This window comes from Cuculus canorus, chromosome 6 (assembly GCF_017976375.1).
Source record: "Cuculus canorus isolate bCucCan1 chromosome 6, bCucCan1.pri, whole genome shotgun sequence".
NCBI lineage: Eukaryota > Metazoa > Chordata > Aves > Cuculiformes > Cuculidae > Cuculus > Cuculus canorus.
Window position 1 is genome coordinate 37,013,750 of NC_071406.1, and position 21,662 is coordinate 37,035,411.

Below are 21,662 nucleotides of genomic sequence, written 5' to 3' on the forward strand. Positions count from 1 at the left end.
ATTCTTTGCATTTGGTTTCTTTACTTATCTCTAAAAGCTCATTGGTTTGTGTTTGTCTCTAAGCCCTTCCTGGATGTTATTAACCTGTACCTGCAGGACACAGTCTTGTGGCAAAACTACAGGCATGCTTCTAGTCTTGATTCTCTGTCACAACTAAGTGGGCTTCCCGTATGTTCTATTCCCGGGCCTGATTCTGACTCGATAAATGCCCTAAGATGCTGCAGGTGCCAGATATCTCCATTTCCGACCAATTATTTTATGAAGATATTCAGCACATCACGGGTTTAAGCTCTGTCGGTGCCAACAGCTCCCAGACAGAGAAAAGAACCATGCTCGCTCTGCTTGTCTCTCCTTTAACAAAGTCAATTGTGAGGCACTGAAAGCATCAAGATGCTTATAAATTCATCGAAATTCAGGTGTTGAAGTCTTCCTTTCTCACGTGGCTCGGTCATTAGGTGCCTCGCTCCTCCAGACATCAGTAGGACTTGGGCACCCCTGAGAATCCCATGCAATCACCGTTCCTTCTGTTGCAGCAGCGCAGCACTGTTTATAAATTGCTCCCAGAGCCTTAGATGAAAGGACTTGAAAATGTAGAATGCATTATTAACTCTCATTAATTCCTTTCATAAGCTACCTCTGTGACCCCCTCCCGACGTCCTCCTCAAGTTGCCGCTGCGTCTGGAGCCGTCTCCAGGAACGGCGGGGATTAGTGTCAGACAGAGTGCACGTCTGAAAGGAAACAACCAGGCTGGGCACAGGGTTTCTCTTTCCATTATTAGGTATCTTTATAGATCCTTTACACAGTCATGAACAAACAAAGGTTGGCTCTTGACTAAATTTTAAGCTATGCACTTAACTTTTTCTTCAGACCCTGTTGCCTGAACTATTTATTAATTTTCCAGGTAAAAAAGTTCGTCTGTTAACTCTTCTGCATCTTCATTGCTTCTTTAACTGTCCAAGCAGTGCAGGACAAGTATCAGAGAAAGAACTTCCATTCCAGAAATGGGAAATTCAGATTTACTTACTATAAAGTGGAATAGGTCATCTTAAAAACAAAACGATGAAGCAACACCAACAGAAATAACGCCATAGGATTAAGGGGTGATCGATCGGTTGCAGCTGCTTATAAGAACACGATCTTCTTCAAAACATGTTTTTTCCTTCAAGGAAAATAACCCCAAATCTTGAGGATAAGATTAACCCTTATTTGATGTAAGGGAAAAGAGTTCACTGTATTTAGTCGCCTCCATCGTCACTAATCATAGAATCATAGATTAGTTTGGGTTGGAAGGGACCTTAAAGATCATCTAATGGAGACTTTAAAGATCACTAATGAAGAAGTCAAAGTCATTTCAGGACCAGATTAGACTTTCCTAGGATGTGCCGTGCTCTGGAACGCCGTTATTGTGCTGTGCCGTGCATACGGAGTTCATTCGGAGCTGCCTATTGTGCCGTTTGCAGCACTTTCAATGATTACCTAGGAGGTATGTGTTTATATATAGCATGTAATCATCTCAAATGCTAGGATTGCGATATGAATAGGTAATAAGAAATAAACTTTACTTTTGATTACATAGGTCTGTGATTAATTGTTTGAACTTTGGTAAACGAAGACGACTTAATTAGTTTTTAAAAAAACCCAAGTCCTGAAAGTGGGCTGTTATTATTTATGGTTAATATGTATTTTATGGGATTTATGCACAAAGTATAGCACTTTTTTGGGGGGTGTTTCATTTTTTATTCAATTTGGTTTATTATTTTATTCATCGATTTCCTATAATAATGTTGGTTTTTATATACTGCCTTTCAGCTGAGGCTCATAAAGTACTTTACAAACATTAATATATTTTTCTCACCACCTTTATTTACATTGCCCTCCTAATGAAACTATCGCAGACTGGCTGTACATAAATCACATGGAGGTAGCAACAGAAGTAGAAGACGACCTGAACATAAATCAACTGGAGTGAATGGAAGCCCCAGATCCTACAAGCCAAGTAGCTGTTCCACCTTCTGGTGTGCTTTCCCCAAAGAAAAGCAGGATTGGGGACAGAATGGCTATTTTGCGCTACAGCAACTATACAGACACCAATCTAACCTGTTCCTTAACATTTCCAGTTACAGAGATGGTCTGGGGAGAGCACAAAATCTGTTCTCGCACTGAACTACCCACACAGTCAGAAACTTAATGTTTGATCTAAATTGGTTTCTTTGGGTTTAGCTCGTTACTTTGTGTCTCATCCACTTGGATATAGAGAAAAATTATTCCCTATCTTTGCAGAACCCTCTTCTGAATTTGAAGGCAATTATCATATAGCACCTTTGCCTCCTTTCTCTCAAAATGAAATAACACCAGGTCATTAAATCTTCACTAGTGCAGTCGTTCTCATTGTTTTACATTTGTTCTCAGGTCTCATCCTCCATGAAGTGTAGTGTTGAGAACAGACACGAGAGTTCACCACAATGCCCTCACTTATCCTGCAGTTTCTTCTTTTGCATCCAGTGAGTGCTTGTATTTTGCACAAAAGCTCAACAGTGCTGAAGTGTTTTCACTAGTGATGCTCAGGAGGATGCCAGGTCTTCCCTTGCAGACTTGCCACCCAGCTTATTCTGAACTGGCACAGCTGGTTACCATTGCACAAGTTCTACACCTCGACTCCATTCCATTTTCATTTATCTAAATTAACAAGTTCTTTGATTTTTTTTTCCTTTTTTTTTTATTTGCAACAAGCTTGAAGCTGCCTGGAGTGGCGCTATCTGCAAATTTAATAAGCACGGCCTTTGCTTCATCATCCAAGAAACTGATGAAAATGTTCACAGAATCACAGAATCACTCATTCACCTCACTCTTACCTTTCCAGTGAAAAGAGACCACATCCAGCCGATCTCAAAACCTGAACCTTACTTAGTTCTCCCTGATGATTTCTTCCACTGTAGCCCCAAATCCTGCCTTTTGCCACCTGATAACGTGCAGCTGATCTTCCTACGATGGCTGAACTCTGATCTATAAGAAAATAAGGGATGAAGTACATTAGCTTTCTCAGCAGCACCTATCGATAAAATCGCTCTCTAAAAGAGTAGACCAGCACTCTCCATCATCACTGGTGCTCTCCATATTCCCTCTTGGTGCATCTTATTTTGTGTCCTAAGGAAGAGGCTAATTAATACACTAAGCAGGATGTAGAATCCCACTGCAGAATCCCACTTGATACGTCCTTTTGGTTTTACCTTACATTATACAATATATCATTATTAAACCACTCTTCTCACCATAAAGGGCTATTCGTAAGACTCCAAAAACCTTTGGACACCTTGATATTCCTTCCAGTCCTTGTACGAGACCGTTACAGCAATAGAGATTTGTCAGGAGTCTGGAGCAGTTTCCATGGAAGGTTCTCCAAGCGCAGGCAGTCACCACTTTCCTCTGCTTGATGTTTATCTTGCTTCACCCCTGCGGCCGCAAGACACAGGAAAGTGAGGCGACACGACAGCACAAGGCTTCAAAGCACTTTCAATGTGGAACTTCTTAATAAGGCAAAAGTAAGTAAAGTGACTTTCCTGAGGTCGCCCAACACGTTCTTGGCTGAGCCAAGACACAGTCCAGACCTCTGGCATCCCAGGCCGGTGCTCCATCATTCTGCCACCCAGCCTCCCGTGTTGCTAATGCTGAGCCGAAATATATTCCTGTAGCAATTGATTTAATGCCATTAGTTTCAGTCTGCTAATCCAAAGCTCCTTTAGCTATGCAGCCTCCAGGGATATACTGGAACAAAACTTCAGGACTGGTTCAGAAAATAACATTATAACTTTTTCAGGAAGCTTTTTCACTACTTTTTTTTTAGTTGAAAAGTTATTTCAAAGGCAAACAATCACCTACAGAAACAAGGAATCATCAGGTTGGAAAAGACCTTTGAGATCATGAAGTCCAACTGTACCTGTCCACTACTAAACCAGATCAGTGAGCACCTATGTATATAATTGCATATTATATATAATTCTAAATCTGCATCTCTATACTTCTAAATCCACTGAAAATCAGACGGAATGATTACATTTAACCAAGCAGGTTTGTGATCAGGCCCACATCATCTTTCTACCTTCCATTTTCAGACTACAACATTCAAATAAAGATGTGTGGTAGTAATTAATGGGATGAAGTCAAGATAATGAGCATGATACATGAAAAGAGAATAAGTAGAAGTCCTCAAGGTCTTAAAGAGATAAAAGGAGTGGGTGGAAGTGGGGGCTGCAGAAGACTGCCTTCACGCACCATCTCTTGGGCACAAGAGCAGATAAAGGTCTTGTGTGAACAATGGAATAGACCAGATTAGAACAACAACAAAGAGAGATAAAATGTCTTCCCATAAAGATATGAAGAGTGTTTCAGAGCGCCCCAAGTCCTTTGGGAATGCCTTGAAGGGTTCAGTTCAGAGATCTCTGAAAGTGGCGGAAATGTTGGAGAGTTCAAAGCTCCGTATGCATTATTGGTATGTGTGAGAACGGGGACCGTGAGGAAAACACATCCTAAAGGTCGAGAGGGACAGAGATCTTCATCTCAAAGCAGAAATAGCCCTGGAAAAAGTCAATTTAATCCCACTAAATTTTCAGCATAACAATACGACAGCTTCACGTGCATATAGAGAGACGAAACATCTGAGCAGCCCTTTACATTCAGATCCAGTTTCCAGTCTTGGAAGAATAACTGAGGTTTGAAACAGAACATCTTGAAGATGGGATGGTTAGAGAACCAGCAGATTTAACAAGCATTTCTCATTGTGTTTTATACAAGAATGGCCACAATGTACCCACCTTGAGATTTAAATATATTTTTATGTACATAAGCATATAGAAAGTACATAGAACTATACTTCTTGTAATGTATACGCAAATATATTTTAAATATACTTTTCATGACAAAGCAGAAAATAAAAGCCTGTGACCCCGTTTAGGCTGCAGAGCAGGTTTACATGCAAATCTCTCAGGTCACTCACAGGAGATATTTTATCTGCAGGCAGAAAGCAAACACCTCTCAATAGAAATGGCACATGATTGATATCTCAGTGTCAGAGCCCAAGCTCTGACTCTTCAGTAGATTGCTCATCCCCCACCTGATGTGTTACTGGAGATATATCTGCCATGAGCCCTGCTGGAATCCACTGCTGCTCCATTTATGTCAGAGTGTTTATCACCACACTGGTCTCAAATCACAGGAGTGGGCAAACATCTGCTTCATATGCTCAACTGCCAGCTCTGAACTCTGAGTACTTGAAGAAAACCGTTTGTCATGATTAAACCCCACCCAGCACCTCGCAGCCGCTCGCTCGCTCCCCACAGCGGAACGGGGAAGAGAATCGGAAGGGTAAAAGGGAGAACACTCATGGGTTGAGATAATGACAATTTAATAGGTAAAGCTCAAGCAAAGCAAAACAAGGAATTCATTCATCACTTCCCACCAACAGGCAGGTGTTCAGTCATCTCCAGGAAAGCAGAGCTCCATCACGCATATCAGTTAACTGGGAAGACAACTGCCATCACTCCGAACATCCCCACCTTCGTTCTCCCTGCAGCTTTATATGCAGAGCGTGACACCATGTGGTGTGGAATGTCCTCTTTGTTATTGGGGTCGGCTGTTCCAGACGTGCCCCCTCCCAGCCCCTTCTGCACCCCCAGCACACACTGGTGAGCCACTGGGAGAAGTAGAAAAAGGCCTTGGTGTCATGTAAGCCCTGCTCAGCAGTGATCGAACTATCCCAGTTATAGCGACACCGTTTCCAGCACCAATCCCAAGCACAGCCCCATAGCAGGTCTGATGACGAACATTCACTCCGTCCCAGCCCAGACCAGCACAATGTTATCAATGTGACAGCCAGGAATCTGCAGCATTTGAGCACTATCCACCCGTCACTGATCACACCACAGCAGTTCACACTCCTTCAATCTTAATCCTTGCAATTTCTGCTGGCAGCCCCTCAGCAGCCGAGCCTGCATTGGCTGCCCCATCCCTGGAGGGGTTCAAGGCCAGGCTGGATGGGGCTTGGAGCCCCTGATCCAGTGGGAGGTGTCCCTGCCCATGGCAGGGGGTGGGACTGGATGGGCTTTGAGCCCCCTTCCAGCCCAAACCATTCCATGACTTGCAAATCTGTTTCACAGCACTAGCACTTCATAAATAGTCTTAGAATTCCTTGTTTCCACTTCACTTCAAAATATATCCCTGATGGAGCATCTCCTCGGTAACCATCACCCCGAATTTATCAGTAAAACATACCAGCGAAAAAAAGTCTTTGAACTATTCTTTTCCATTGACAGCTGAACAATTGGCTTCACCTTGGAAGGACATTTCACCGTGACAGGTACCTTTAAAGCTAAGTCAAGGCCTGACCTCAGCATCTGCAAATATAATATACATTTGCAAACTAAATTCTGAAGTCAAAGTTCAGTAACTGCCTCCGCAAAGCGCTCGATTCACTCTTTGATATTTAGAAAGAAGCTAAGATTTGTAATGGGAAGTGCAAACCTGTGAGAGAAACCCGAGCTCACATGAAGAAAGTCTCTATTCTTCTGAGTATTTACTCCTCACCTGACAAGTCCAGCCAGGGATTTAATGTGCAAACAACACCCCATCGCATGTATTCTATAATCGCTAACATGAACTCCTGTATTAATAGCAGAGTACGTAACCTTGTGATAGATTTGAGGTCTTAATATATTCATCCCTTTTTGGTTAAACAACAGACCAGAACGTGCCAAGTTCTCACATTTATTATTTTTGGCCAACCACAAAGGTTTTAAAGGTTTATTATTTGCAGTCAATTAAAATGCAAATCTCCTCAGTATAATAAGTACATATTGTACACAGTGCTGAAAACCTACCCAGAGCACAAAAATAAGTGCAGAAACAGTTGCATTCTTAACCTATTCACTGAATTTTCTCATTTATTTTTCTCATCCACGCTATTGCTATGGGAGTCATTTATTGAAAGCTCCTTTCTGAGCGAAGAACAAAACTATTAAGAAGGGAAGCGATTCCTTCCACTCCTTTGGAAGACAGCAATTCGATGTGCTGTGTGCACTGCCTGAACTGAGAGACATTCGGTTTGTCTTTCAAGGGGAGACTGTGACAAAGCTGTCTCAACATAACCCATCTTTTAATCACAAGTTACAGTAATCATGCGATAGGAGATTGCTGGTCTGGATTGAATATCTGCTGACTGGATTGAATATAAAATGCATCAATCAGCCACATCGGGAAAATCAGCCTCCGGGTCCCGTTTGTCTGCAGTGTCAAATCATCTGTCAGCACAAATCAACCCAAAACATAGCCCAACTTGTAGATAAGTTTTGAATTGCTGAATAATGATCTCTGATAATAACTTTACATAACAACATTTCTGTTTAGAAGAGCTCCCAAAAGAGTTAATGCTGCTCCTTTAACGAAATGTTCATAGATCAGGGCACTAAAAGCTCAAAGCACTCGGTCTTCGTATCACTGTGATTGGGCATTACGGATGTGCGTATCAATAAAATACATCACCTAATACAACTCCCTCCAGGCTGAGACAGTTGAGGTTGTTCAACCTGGAGAAGAGAAGGCTGAAGGGAAACTTTAGAGCAGCTTCCAGTGCTGAAAGGGGCTCCAGGAAAGCTGGAGAGGGGCTTTTTACAAGGGCCTGGTTTGATAGGACGAGGAGGAACAGCTTTAAATAGGAAGGGGGATGATTTAGATTAGACGGTAAGAGGAAATTCTTCACGATGAGGGTGGTGAGGCCCTGGCCCAGGTTGCCCAGAGCAGTGGTGGCTGCCCCATCCCCGGAGGGGTTCAAGGCCAGGTTGGATGGGGCCTTGAAGGAGCCCCTGATCCCATTGGAGGTGTCCCTGCCCATGGCAGGGGTGGAACTGGATGGGCTTTGAGGTCCCTTCCAACCAAAATACATTCTGTGATTCTATGATATGAAGATTTTGTAATTAAATATAAGACAGCTCATAATCTAGTATTTTGGACAAAAATATGGAAAGTAGCTCTTCTTTAAGAATGAATTTTCAAGGAGATGAAAAAAAATCCAATTGTGGAAGTCCTCACTGAAAGCTGAACACATGTATAAAGTTTCACCACAAACAAACCGCGATCATATCAATTATTCAGAAAAATGAATAGCATATTTTCATAAATTCAACTACAAGACTAGAGGGCAGACATCAAAAAGCTGATGACCTGGTGATGACTGTGTCTAATTTACAACTTTGAATCATTTCTGACTTTTTGGTGCTACTTTGCATAAGATCAGCAAAACCCCATTCTCCAACAGTTCCTCAACCAAAATGCTTTGGTGGACTTATTCCTAAACATACCTTTTTCAAGTGAGACTGTTGCTTCCCTCAAAGTGGATGCGGGCGATGTGATATGAGCTTCTGTTGATGATTTTATTTCCAGGAAACTGTAACTGTCAGCAGAATGAAAGCAATTTCCCATTGAGCTCATATTTGTTCCTCCTATTGTCTTCTTAAGAACTTAAAAATAGATAACATTTCATAGGTTTGAAGTAATGTGTCACTGATTTATGAACATTAGTACCAATTGAAACTAAAATTTTCAAATCATCTGCATTCATAAATATACATCCATACATAATTTATGTGTAAAATTTACACACCTATAAGGTTGAATGACTTACATACATATATAGAACTCGTACACATAGGCAGTTTTTCTCCACAGCTACAACAGCAAAATGCAATAAATCCATTTATAATCATCCACCAAGCGCAAGAAAAGTTTCCCATAAATGTTGTCATTTAACCTTTTCAGAAAAGGTCACCGAAAGGCCATCGATCTCTCATTGGATCTCGATTACACACACTTTTGAACCAGAGATCTTTACATTTCCTGCTCTCATTTATCACAGAATGTTGATTACGGAAACATCCAAATTCTGACATTTCAAAGGTCAGTTTGCAATTTTTAAAAATTCCCCTTCGTTATTCATTTCACTGCATGCTCTGCTCCCCAAAGTAATCCATTTGAAACAAAAGTGCTCTCCTTGATCAAAGTAAATTCATAGCAGTAGCTCTGCTCGGAGTGGAATTAAGAAAATATTAAATTGAAAGACAACTGATTGCACTGGTTCTTCACCAGGAAAAAACATGGGGCTCAAGATAAACATCTTGACGTTTATTTAGATGTGGGGGTGGTTGGGTGGGTTTGGAGTGGGGTTTCTTGGAGGGGTTGATCTTGTTGGGTTTCCTAGTTATACTCTGGATAAAGGTGTGATGACTTGAAAACAAGTGGTATGTAGAGTTTTCATCTCTTGAGTTACGACATTGTCATACATACGTCAGCAGCACTGCATCTCCTCACATTCCTCGAGTTCTTCATGTTCATGCTTAGGTGATACAGCAGTTATGTCTAATCACAGCATTATAGAATGGTTTGGGTTGGAAAGAACCTTAATGATCATCCAGTTCCAACCCCTGCCATGGGCAGGGACACCTCCCACTGGATCAGGGGCTCTGAGCCCCATCCAACCTGGCCTTGAACACCTCCAGGGATGGGGCAGCCACCACTGCTCTGGGCAGCCTGTTGCAGGGCCTCCCCACCCTCATTGTGAAGAAATTCCTCCTTCTGTCCAGTCTAACTCTGCCCCTCTCAAGTTTACCCTCATTGCCCCTCGTCCTGTCACTCCAAGCCTTTGTGAACAGTCCCTCCCCAGCTTTCTTGTAGCCCCTTCAGGTACTGGAATGTTGCTAATCATCTCCTATGTTCAGTTTCAGCATTTCAGTGAAACACGCTCTGTTTTTAAGTGCTCATAAAGGAATGTCTTCTCCCATACACATTAGTCATGTGAAATTTAATAAATGTTATGGATTACACAGGAAAAAAAGAATTTTTCCAAAAGCTTAATTCGGTGTTCTTTCACAATAATCAAGTCAAATAGATTTCGATAGTTCTGAGCATTAACGTGATGCTCTATTTATTAGGAAAGGGGAACACTCGTCTGTGATTTATTTACTTTTTAATGAGACAGAGATACTTGTTTCCCTTACCAACAGCCACTCAGCAATCTGTGCAGGAGGGTATTTCCAGTCAAGCCTGACAATCTCACATCCTCATACAGACACAGCTGCTGTGAGGACCTGTAAAAGGACAGTAGGACATGGATGGTTTTTTATCCGCTTCCATATCAACATTTCATACTGGCTGCCATTCCCAAACGCTACTTCTATTTGCTTGCAAAGCTCACAGTTAAGGACCCAAATCACTTCAATCTCTCTGCTGTTTGAATGCCATGGAAGATGGTAACAAACAACAAGTGCCGTGACCAAAACACACATGAACTGTTGCTTCTGAACATACAGACTCACAGCTGTAGGCTCAGACCTCTGATGTGCCATGTAACTTGTCTGCTACAAGGCAGAGTAATCTCCCAGCATTAGCAAATTCCTCCACGTTAAAGATCAGAATGAAAAAAACTCGTGTGCTTTCTATTCCCACAGCGCAGACATTTTTGACTTGTATATTCTGGAGAGCTACAGCATTTCAGATGGCTGCTCTTGTTTAAACCAAGAACTGAATTAGTCCCTCTGGTCCTTCAGACCTGAGAAATGAAAGAAAAACTCACCCACTTCTAAATTACTTCCTTCTCCCTCACTTTCATGCCCTGCACTGATGATGAGTTTTCCTACTTCATAATTCAAATGAAAGAAACGAGAACTCTAAACCGCAGCTGGCAGGATGTCGTACTCCATTTCATCATGCTTTTTAATTCAGATTAATAACGTTCTCTCCTGTTTCGATGGGAAGATCACACTTCTTTATGTGTCAGGAGAAGCGCTTTCTCTAGACTGAATTCCAAGCAGCACTGAATGATCACCCAGGAGCAGCTGTTAGGTTAGAACCATAGAATGGTTTGGGTTGGAAGCAACCTTAAAGATCACCCAGCTCCAAACCCTGCCATGGGCAGGGACACCTCCCTCTGGATCAGGCTGCCCATTAGATGTTTTAATTTAGTTCTATTTTAGTTTTATTTAGTTATTTTTAGTTCTTTTATTTCTCTGGCTTTGCTAGGTACACGGTAAGTATACCACAACATGATAGGGAGAGCGCATGCTGCTTTCTTGTCTCCTAAACTGTCCTTCCTTTTCCTTCTGCTCTGCCCCATGCAGCCCAGCTCAGCACCGCACCGCAGAGAACTGGGAACGGAGACGCTAGGGAGGGAATTAAAGAATGGGAAGAAGCTACATTTTCCACCTCCACACGAGGTTTTATCCACGGGGTTTATCCAAGAAGTACTTTACATGTAGTATTTTCTCAATCCTCATTCAGGAATATTTAGGATTTTGCAGTGCTGGCAATGTTGCTTAGATTGCTCTTAATCTTAACAATATAAACTAAGTTAGGCAAACACTAATAAGCTCTACCTTTGTTAGGTTATATACTTGAGCCATGTATTTATTCATAACATTACATCTCTTAATTACGCATTAGATTGAGTTGTCTGGATTTATGAGCACCTCACTGTTCTGTGGACAGTGAACTTCAGAACTGAACAGGGCATAATATTTTGCCTGAACTAATTAGCCACATTAGATGTAATTAAGCAACAGCAATATTCCCCACATCTAATATTCTACGGAGAATTAAAAACACAAACTACCTGTAAGGGCTGTTTGATACTCACCGCTACAGTATAATGCAATTCTTTTTATGTCCCTTAACTGGGTCCACTTCATAAAGCAAATTAATTTGTGCTGTATATATCAACTGTCTTGTGTGGCATTCTACATGGAAACTATTGTTAGCTGAAGGGTACTTACGCACTAAACTGGCTTTGAGGTGTTTCCATTAGCACGTTTGATAGGTGCTGGCTTTGATCTCTCAAATACCTACAGCAGGAGGAGTTCTTTGGAGCCCTGTGCCTCGAAAGATGCATTACAGACTAAAGCAGAACAGACACCTCCGTGTCAGCTCTAAAGGAAAGAAAGGAAAGCGTGCAGTGTTATAAAAAGGATGAAGTGCTCCAAAAATATAACGCTGTGTAACCGAGCTCTGATCTCCTTCTTCTGTTTCCTGTAGTTCCATTTCACCATTTTAACCACTAATTGAGTTAGGGCAATGTTAAAGCCATCCAGTTACCCCCAAAATACACAGCGGTAAGCTACAATCAAGTAAAGATGGAACAAAGATCCCAGTGCTCCAAATAGATCCGGTGGAGGTCTTGGCCAAAGCACAAGTCACAATGGATCATACAAACCCCTAATCAGAGCCCAGCTAGGCAGCAGAATGTCTGGATCTGGACCTAATTTCTGAAAGTCTAATTCACCTCCGTTTCCTTCCACTTTCACGCAATTTCTGATGACTTAAGAAAACTGTATTTTATTTATTTATTTATTTATTATTTATACCATTATTCCAAGAGCAGTAAGTGAGATTATTTCCTCAAGAAGGAGGAATGCGCTTGACCCTCAGGAACATTATTTATTTTTACTGTTTTCAAAACAATTGTTAGTCTAATAAAGTCTAATAATAATATCTAATACATATATACAAGTAGACACTTCAGTAAGCTTTCTTACAGTCCACAATGGACCAAAGCTCTCAAGAAACCTTCATTCCTTGATACAAGCAGGGAATTTGGCCTAATGTTATCATAAAGAAGAATGTACCACTAACTATTGAGTATTTTAAAAGTTGCTGGTGGTTTATAACCACATCTCATAATTCCAGGGATGTTTTGTTTTGAGAAAGAGTCTGACTTCTTATAACCACTCCAACCGACTGTATTCTTTTCACAATGACGTTTATTTAAAACAGCACAACCAAATCTGCCCTATTAGAGAAGGAAAAAAGTACTCCTTTATAAAAATTTCTCTTTGCCATAAGTTAAGTGCCCATAAGAATTTCTGCTTAGAAATCACATGGTTAAAATCAGTTGTTCCTAGCCAGAAGGCTGCGTACAATTCCCTAACTGTATTTCCGCACTGCTCCAGCACCTGACAGGCAGATGCATCTGCTATATTCAGCAAAACTCATAGAATCACAGCATCATTAAGGCTGGAAAAGCCCTCTCAGCTCATCCAGTCCAACCATCACCCCAGCCTCACCATGCCGAATAAACCGTGTCCCAAAGCACCACATTCACATGCTTTTTGAACCCCTCCAGAGATGGGGACTCCACCCCTGCCCTGGGCAGCCTCTGCCAGGGTTTCATCACTCTGTCAGGAAAGACATTTTTCCTAATATTCAATCTAATCTATATTCCCACGTGCCACTTGGCTTCAGTTCAAAGCCTTTTCTTTTCCGTTTGTGACTAGGAACTTTAACTAGTTCAATATTTGTGTGAATAAGCATTTCTGCGGCAGGTACGCTCCCCACGCTGCTCTGTCTACCACAGAACTCGCGTAACAGAACTTGCCAACTATCAGCTCAGCCAAACTACCAGCGCTGTTTGTACCAAGAATGTCACCATCAGATAAAGCACTTAAGAGGAGATTACTGTGGAGGATGATCTTTCACAATGCCGAAAGCAGACAGATTAAAAGACCGAGCCTATCTTTCAAACTCAACTGCTGTGTGACTACGCTTTATCTATTGTACACTCTCCTCATGCATTTTCTTTTTAGAGCTTTTTATCTTGTGCAGCAGACAGAAAAAGCTTTGAAGGAAAGCAACAAGCTGAGGCCAAAGATGGTTGAGCTTTGAAAGATGAGAAGATTTTTATTCCAGTGAGATTAATTCAAAAATTGACTTTAATGGATCTACAACTTCAGAATTCAATTACCTAAAACACTGGGAACACCCATGGACTTCATTTGAACTTCAGTGCGGGGTCTGTGCTGGAAATTTTTTTGAGAACAGAATCTACCTGCACTCCTATTAAGCCAGAAACATTGTGAGAACGACTTTTTATTGATCCTTAGGAAATGATTCCTTCAATAAAATGCTATGTTCTGGGCAACAGTAGCCCAAGGGTTAATTCAGCTGACTGTGGCTCACTATGCAACTCGATTTTGGCATCACAGAATAGTTAGGGTTGGAAGGGACCTTGAAGATCATCAGGGTCCAACCCTCTGCCATGAGCAGAGACACCTCCCACTGGATCAGGCTGCCCAAAGTCCATCCAGCCTGGCCTTGAACACTTCCAGGCATAGGGCAGCCACAGCTTCCCTGGGCAACCTGTTCAGGGCCTCCCCATCTCATGGTGAAGAAATTCTTCCTTATGTCCAGTCTAACTCTGTCCTTCTCCAGTCTATATCCCAACAACAAGGCGTCCTGTCCCCTTTCATCATCAGGTCATCTCCGCTACAAGCAATCTATATACTTAGGCTTTCAATTCTATTAAAGTTGATAATAAACAACCCTCTACAACATCCCCTCACAGCGAGAAGAAAATTACTGAGCTCGGCAGAGCAGTTTTCAGGAGATGGTGTGCGCACTCAAGCCAGCTGTGCTGAGCAGAGCATCCCGTATGCTGGCAGCTCTTGACCATTTGAAGGGTACTCACAAGCTGCAGCACCACTATTTTCCATTTTCACCAAAGTAATTGACACAAGAATAGACTCACATTGTGCCACTTGCTGTTTTCACAGCCTTTGTCTGATAAATAATGACTCCAGAGCACAGTCTCTCGTTTGTCAGGAAATTGGTAGATAGGCAGTGCACGCTCAGCTTTTCCCACATTCTGTACTTCAATTCTCATTGGGTTTGATTTGTTTTTTTCAAGGCTACGAAGAGAAGACAAATGGTAATCAGAAGGAAATAAAGATTTCACACTATGAGATACACAGAATCATAAAGGTTGGAAAAATCTCTAAGCTCATCCAATCCAAACATCAACCCAACCCCATCGTGCCTGCTAAACCAAGTGCCGCCTCCACACGCTCTTCGAACCCCTCCAGGGATGGAGACTCCTCCACTGCCCTGGGCAGCCTCTGCCAGGGCTTGACCAAATACCTTGAATCACAGTGGTCACGACCACTACGATCACTCTGGCAGTCAGTGAGGGAAAATGAACAACAATATTTCTCATGACTAACCATTCTCTCCCTAATTGGCTGCCATAGGGACAGTCTCTTCACCAAGCTAAAAACCATTCTGTTACCAAGGACTCTCATTCGAAACCCGTAGTTTACATTTAATGCTCAGTCTTTAAATGCTGTCAGGCCAAGATAGGAACGCAGTCCATTAACTTTATGAATCAGTAGTAAAATAAAGATCAAGGTATAATTAACTAACATTCAAAATTAATAGCTAGTTTATTTTTAAGCAATTTATGCTATACTAATCCAAGAAGAGATAACTGAAATCTATTCAGATTTTATGCCCCAAATGAACCAAACTGTTGAAGAGCATAGGAAGGTGAGTTGCTCATCGACTGAGACCACACAGGCAAACTTTAGCAAGAATAAGCGGGAGGCATTTGTTCACACAGAAGAGGGATTTGAGACAGCAAGACGGGCGTGCACGTACAGGACATGGGCAGTAGCAAGCAGAGCTCAATGTGACACCAATGGTACCAAATTCTATCAGGGCACACATGGGCATTAGCCAGTCTCAAAGCGTCCAGTGGGCTTATTTATGCATTTGCCTTTTAAAATCATAAAATCACAGAATCATTTAGGTTGGAAAAGACCTTTAAGATCATGAAGCCCAATTCTTAACCTCATACTGCCACACCCACCACTAGACCATGTCCCTAAGCATCACATCTAAACATCTTTGAAAGGATGAGGACTCCACCACTTCCCTGGGCAGCCCCTGTTCCAACACTTGACAACCCTTTCAGTATGGAAATTTTTCCTAGTATCCAATCTAACCCTCCCCTGATGCAACTTGAGGCCATTTCCTCTTGTCCTATCACCTGTCCTATCACCTGGAAGAAGAGCCCAGCACCCACCACAGCACAAGCTCCTTTCAGGGAGCTGCAGAGAACAATGAGGTCTCCCCTCATTCTCCTCTTCTCCAGGCTGAACAACCCCAGGCTCCTCAGCTGCTCCTCATAACCCTTGTTCTCCAGCCCCTTCCCCAGCTCCGTTCCCTTCTCTAGACGTGCTCCAGCCCCCCCTCCATGTCCTTGTTGTACTGAGGGGCCCAAAACTGAACCAGGATTTGAGGTGTGGCTTCACCAGCGCTGAGTACAGGGGCCCTTCCCTGCTCCTGCTGGCCACACTGTTTCTGATCCAAGCCAGGATGCTGGTGGCTGTCTTGGCCACTGCTGGTTCATGTTCAGCTGCTGCCAACCAGCACCTCCAGGTTCTTCTCTGCCAGGCAGCTTCCCAGCCGCTCTTCTCCAAGCCCAGAGCACAGGAGAAGGGTTGTTGTGTCCCAAGTGCAGGACCTGACACTTGGCCTCGTTGAACCTCATCCTGCTGGGCCCTCAGCCCATCAATCCAGCCTGTCCAGAACAGGAAACGAATTAATTAATTAATTAATTAAATTGCATTACAGGAATTGTTGCTGACTGGTGTGAAACATTGGCTGCTGTGGATTGCTAGGGTGAAAGAGCAAGAAAATGGCAACACTTTTTTCCCCCCCCTTTTATCTAAATAAAGAAACCACCAGGGTCTTCAAGACTCAAAGCTCCTGTTTTGCAGAATCAGGCTTAGAAACTCTGTACTAGTTTCCTTAAAATCCTCCACACTGACTGCAGCTCTCATCACCTTTTCCAGTCATTTTCATTGCTCGCTTGTCTCTTACTGTCAGTATTTTCATCTTCTTTCCCCTCTGGCTCTTAGTATCATTAGGAGCGTATTGCAGCCTCCCAATTATTGCTTTCAAAACAACCTTGAAGAGGCAAAAAACAAGCCCTGACATTTTATGGACACTTTTAAAACCTTCTACCATAACCTGCACTGAGCTTACCAAATCCCCTGTCTCTCCTGGGATTCACTCGTTGTTTCCCATCAGTTCCATCAGGGAAAATGATTTCCAATATTTTGCAGAGAAAAAAAAAAAAGTAATGTCAACAGGGCACAAACACAATGGCTGCGAATAACTCCATAGGCTGAATTTCTCTTGCACAATTCCATTTGCCCTGCGAAAAGAGACATCACCGTATTGATTAGGTTCAGAAAACATTTTGTTTGAAGTAAAGAAATGGAAGAATCAAGAATTTCTTTGGAGTACAGTCACAGCATAAGTAACAGTGCAACTATATAGATAGAAATGGTCTGGAGAACCCATTTATGTATGAAATTGTACCAGATCTGATCCTGTAAGAGCTATCACCACATGAATTCATAATTCTCATGACCAACTCCTCCTTGGAATAAGGGCTGTTTGCAGCAAATTATTGTGTTGGGCTCAATGTCTCCCTGGAAAGTGGGAGTGAGAAAATGAACGACTGGGCAGCCTGACCCAGTGGGAGGTGTCCCTGCCCATGGCAGGGGGGTTGGAACTGGATAATCTTTAAGGTCCCTTCCAACCCAAACCATTCTGTGATTCTTTATTGCCAAAATATACCTTTTTGCATTCACTTCCTTGGAGGATTTTTAGCATGTTCTTTTGCAACACGAGCAGATATTTCTCCTGTGATTTCAGCGCAACCCTCAGTAGCCTTCCAGTGAAATTGTTTCTCTTCACAAGAGCCACATCATTCAGTGGCTGCGCCACCAGCTTCAGCCAAACCAAGTTCTCCATGTGTGGCCAAATCCAAAACATCATTGTCAAAAAGGATAAAACCAACCAGCCCTGCTTTTTTCTTCAAGAGCTTGGTGTGACAACATCAAAGGGTTGTTTAACAAATATACCCATTTCTGAGAAAGATAATTTTCCATTCTTCAAAACAATTTCATGTTATAAACATCTTTTTATCAATCAGCTTCTATTATTTTTACAAGGAATCATAGCCAATAATGTGTATTTCTCAAAAAACAATTAAATCTTTGAGCGTGTGTTTACAGTTTAGCACACAGAGATAAATAAATACAAATAATATTTGCTCTTTGTTTTAATTTTTAGAATTCAGAGCATTTGGTAATAGAAAACATAATTAGTGCTGATGATCTTTCCTCTTGTTTTACAGCTTGAGGGATGTTTTCCTCCTCTGTTTTGTTCTGGGAAACTGCATAAAATCTTTTTTCCTCTGGCTTTTTAATGGAGAAGGAGAGAGTGGAAAAATGTTGCTCCTACAGGAATAAAGGCACTTTTCTATCATGCTTCCAGCAGAGAACAGTCATAGTAAGATAAATCCCAGTTTCATGCAGATGCAGTGTTATAATTCCTATATTGAAAATTCAGTCTCCTATCTAGAAATCACGATGGCATTTGCCATTAACCTCTAGCTGGACTGTATGACTGTCTAACTTAAATCATATCACTAACGATCTTCCACCCCATCCTGGGATTCTATGCATCATGCAGAAGCAATCTGCACATCCAGATATTACTAAACTTTATAAGAGTATTTCTATATGTTACTCACTTTTTGCTATGTGCCCTCTTTAGCAATCAAATGAAAGCCTCAGGGGCAGATTAGTTATCCTGAAACTCACACAGATCAGTTTTCCGACTTCAAAAGTGGCCATGAGCAAACTATTCATTAATGGACCAATGGCTGAGGCACCATTCCTCAAAGCACCTCCTGCAGGCAGCTTTGTGGAACATCACTGAAGTGACTGAAAGCATAAAATTATTCAGCTTTTGAAAAAAATCACAGAATGGTTTGGGTTGAAAGGGACCTCAGACCCCATCCAGTCCCACCCCTGCCATGGGCAGGGACACCTCCCACTGGATCAGGGGCTCCAAGCCCCATCCAACCTGGCCTGGAACCCCTCCAGGGATGGGGCAGCCACCACTGCTCTGGGCAACCTGGGCCAGGGCCTCCCCACCCTCACAGCAAAACATTTCTCCCCAAGATCTCATCTAAAGATGCTATTGAAACGCATAATCCACCAAAAAGGCAACAAATCTCTCAGTCCAAATGTCAGCGTGTGCTAGACCTGGACACAATTGTCACGTTAGGCTCACACTTCGGTCACCCAGGGACAGCAACTCACAGTGTGCTTTGAGATAAGAGTTGAAAAATAAAGTAACCAAACACTAAGACTGGCCAGGAACGTTCTATTTCCTAAAACTGAGGTTCTGAAAGAACATAATGGAAAAAATCTGTTTCTACAGAAAACTAAACACTCATCTGAAAATGCCCAAACCTTTTGCTTTCTTGATATCATGCTTGATTTTTAGAGTTCCCAAAAAACACTTGGGAAAGTTTGGATTAATATTGAGATCTGCCCTCTCAATAAAAGACATGATCATTTGCAATCTGAATACACACACACACACACACACACACACACACAGATCTGCAAGTGCATGCGTAGGTTCTGGAACCAAAGGGCAGGACGTTGAATTCTGCAATCACACTGTTATTCCTCTTAGTGGAATAAGTCACAGGCATCAACCCACTGTTTGCCTACAGTTTCCATTAATAAAACTGTTCCCAGTGCAGATGCCAGCGTGAGCAGAGTGCTCAGAGCTGTTAATAAACAATGAATTCGAAAATGTCTCTATATGAACAATGCTCTGAGCCAGCCGGATTAGAGGATTATGCTCCCCACCGCAGCAGTTCCCATTACGGTGACGCAGAAATGTCAAGGAAAACAGAAGTTACTGCTGAGGCATTTGAAAAATTGAACTAAAATCCGTGACTTTAAAACAAACAAAAAAAAATAATAGGAAGATTCCCAAGACAAATTAAGCAAGACAGAACAGAAGGAAAGAAACCCTGAGTAGAAATTATTCAACTGAACTGCTAAAAGCCATTAAAAGGCCGGGTCGTGTGCCATTCTGTGTGACACCAGAACCAGTGGATCATAGAATCATAGAATAGTTTGGGTTAGAAGGGACCTCAAAGCCCATCCAGTCCCACCCCCTGACATGGGCACGGACACCTCCCACGGGATCAGGAGCCCCATCCAACCTGGCCTTGAACTCCTCCAGGGATGGGGCAGCCACCACTGCTCTGGGCAACTTGGACCAGTGCCTCCCCACTCACCACCCATATCGTGAAGAAATTCCTCCCTATGTCCCGTCTAACTCTGCCCCTCTCCAGTTTATACCCATTACCCCTCATCCTATCACCACAAGCCTTTGTGAACAGCCCTTCCCCAGCTTTCCTGGAGCCCCTTTCAGTCCCAGAAGCTGCTCTAAGGTCTCCCCACAGCCCTCTCTTCTCCAGGCTGAACAACCCCAACTCTCTCAGCCTGTCCTCGTATGGGAGGAGCTCCAGCCCTCAGATCATCCTTGTAGCCTCTCCTTCCCTTACATTTCATTTAACCTTCCATCTTCTCTTGCTTTATTTCTTACTCCAGCATCTCCTAAGGAGGAATTTCTTCATGGCGAGGATGGGGAGGCCCTGGCCCAGGTTGCCCAGAGCAGTGGTGGCTGCTCCATCCCTGGAGGGGTTCCAGGCCAGGTTGGATGGGGCTTGGAGCCCCTGATCCAGTGGGAGGTGTCCCTGCCCATGGCAGGGGGTGGAACTGGATGATCTTTAAGGTCTCTTCCAACCCAAACTATTCTACGATGCTATGATCTCTAACTGCATCAATTCTGTACTCACAGAACTCCTACCCTCCTTTTTCCTTCCTAACTCAGTGCTTATCCAGTTTTTTTCACCAGGTCACACCTCGTGCCTGGATCTTTCCTATACAGGCTCCCACAGAGTGTGTTTTGCTACTGACGTGTGCTAACCTTGGCTGGAACACAGGCTCTGCACCGCTCCCTCCCGGCGTTATAAGCTGCTCCTTTCCCTTCCCTTTTACCTCTCCTTCCTGCAGGCTGTGGAAGGGAAAACACTGAGATACAGTGAAGTCTCTGCTCTCAAAGCCAGCAGGCTTTTCAACCTCGAGTCAAGCTGAGAACTCTGTTCAGAGGGCAGGCAGTAATTTAGCTGAGAGTCACAACCGTTGGATTTTTTTCTATGCTAGACTACAACTGTTAGTTTTAAGGTTGGCAGCAGAGATGTGGTCTGTGTCACAGCTTTGGAGGAGGGGGAAATCGTTCATTTGCTGTGTAGTTATTGCTCTGTTCTGCCTTAACCAGATGATGCTTTAAAGCAATATAACATTGAGATTAGAAAACATAAGAAAAACTATAACAATTACTAGAAGCTCACATTAAAAAAATAATCATTCTATCCCCTAATTTATGAAAACTTTTTTGGTTCAAAAAAGTGGGAACGACTATCTTTCACTAAGGTAATTACAGAGCACGAACAAGTTAACTGATGGCTTTGAGCTCCCATAGCCTACTCTGACTTTAATAAGTTTTTGCTTCCAGTGTTCCCAGAGCTGCCATTTCAGCAGTTTCTTTTGCAGTGATGAAAACAGTTTTTCTAAAAAATCCTTATGCCTATACAATTATTAGAAGGAATCGCAGAAGCCCTGGGTTGAAAAAGATCTTTGAGATCATAGAGTCCAGCCATGCTTGTCCACTACTGAACCAGATCCCTGAGCAGCTCATCTACCTGTCTTTTAAACCCCTCCAGGGATGGGAACTCCACCACCTCCTTGGGCAGCCTCTGACAGGGCCTGAGAACCCTGTGGTGAAGAAGTTTTTCCTGCCCTGGTGCAGCTTGAGGACCACAAGTAACATAAAAAAACCTCATGAACTTGATAGCATGTTGTAAAAACTCCTACTGTGTGATTTAAACTAACATCTGAGAGACTTTATC

General features: G+C 42.6%; 2 long non-coding RNA genes across 2 annotated transcripts in view; both read right to left on the reverse strand.

Annotated features, from left to right (window-relative positions):
• Positions 1-8,491, reverse strand: part of LOC128852511 (uncharacterized) — a 28,779-nt gene extending 20,288 nt beyond the window's left edge. Inside the window, exons 1-3 of the long non-coding RNA XR_008450385.1 lie at positions 8,347-8,491; positions 3,271-3,451; positions 2,854-3,004 (exon numbers count right to left, since the gene is read on the reverse strand). This is a non-coding gene — a long non-coding RNA (uncharacterized LOC128852511). The remainder of the gene's footprint in view (positions 1-2,853; positions 3,005-3,270; positions 3,452-8,346) is intronic.
• A 3,275-nt stretch (positions 8,492-11,766) lies between these two features.
• LOC128852453 (uncharacterized) lies at positions 11,767-17,018 on the reverse strand. The gene is made up of 3 exons (XR_008450286.1): positions 16,853-17,018; positions 14,556-14,715; positions 11,767-11,961 (listed from the first exon to the last, which is right to left on the reverse strand). It is a non-coding gene; the product is annotated as an uncharacterized LOC128852453 (long non-coding RNA).
• Between the last annotated feature and the right edge of the window lie 4,644 nt (positions 17,019-21,662).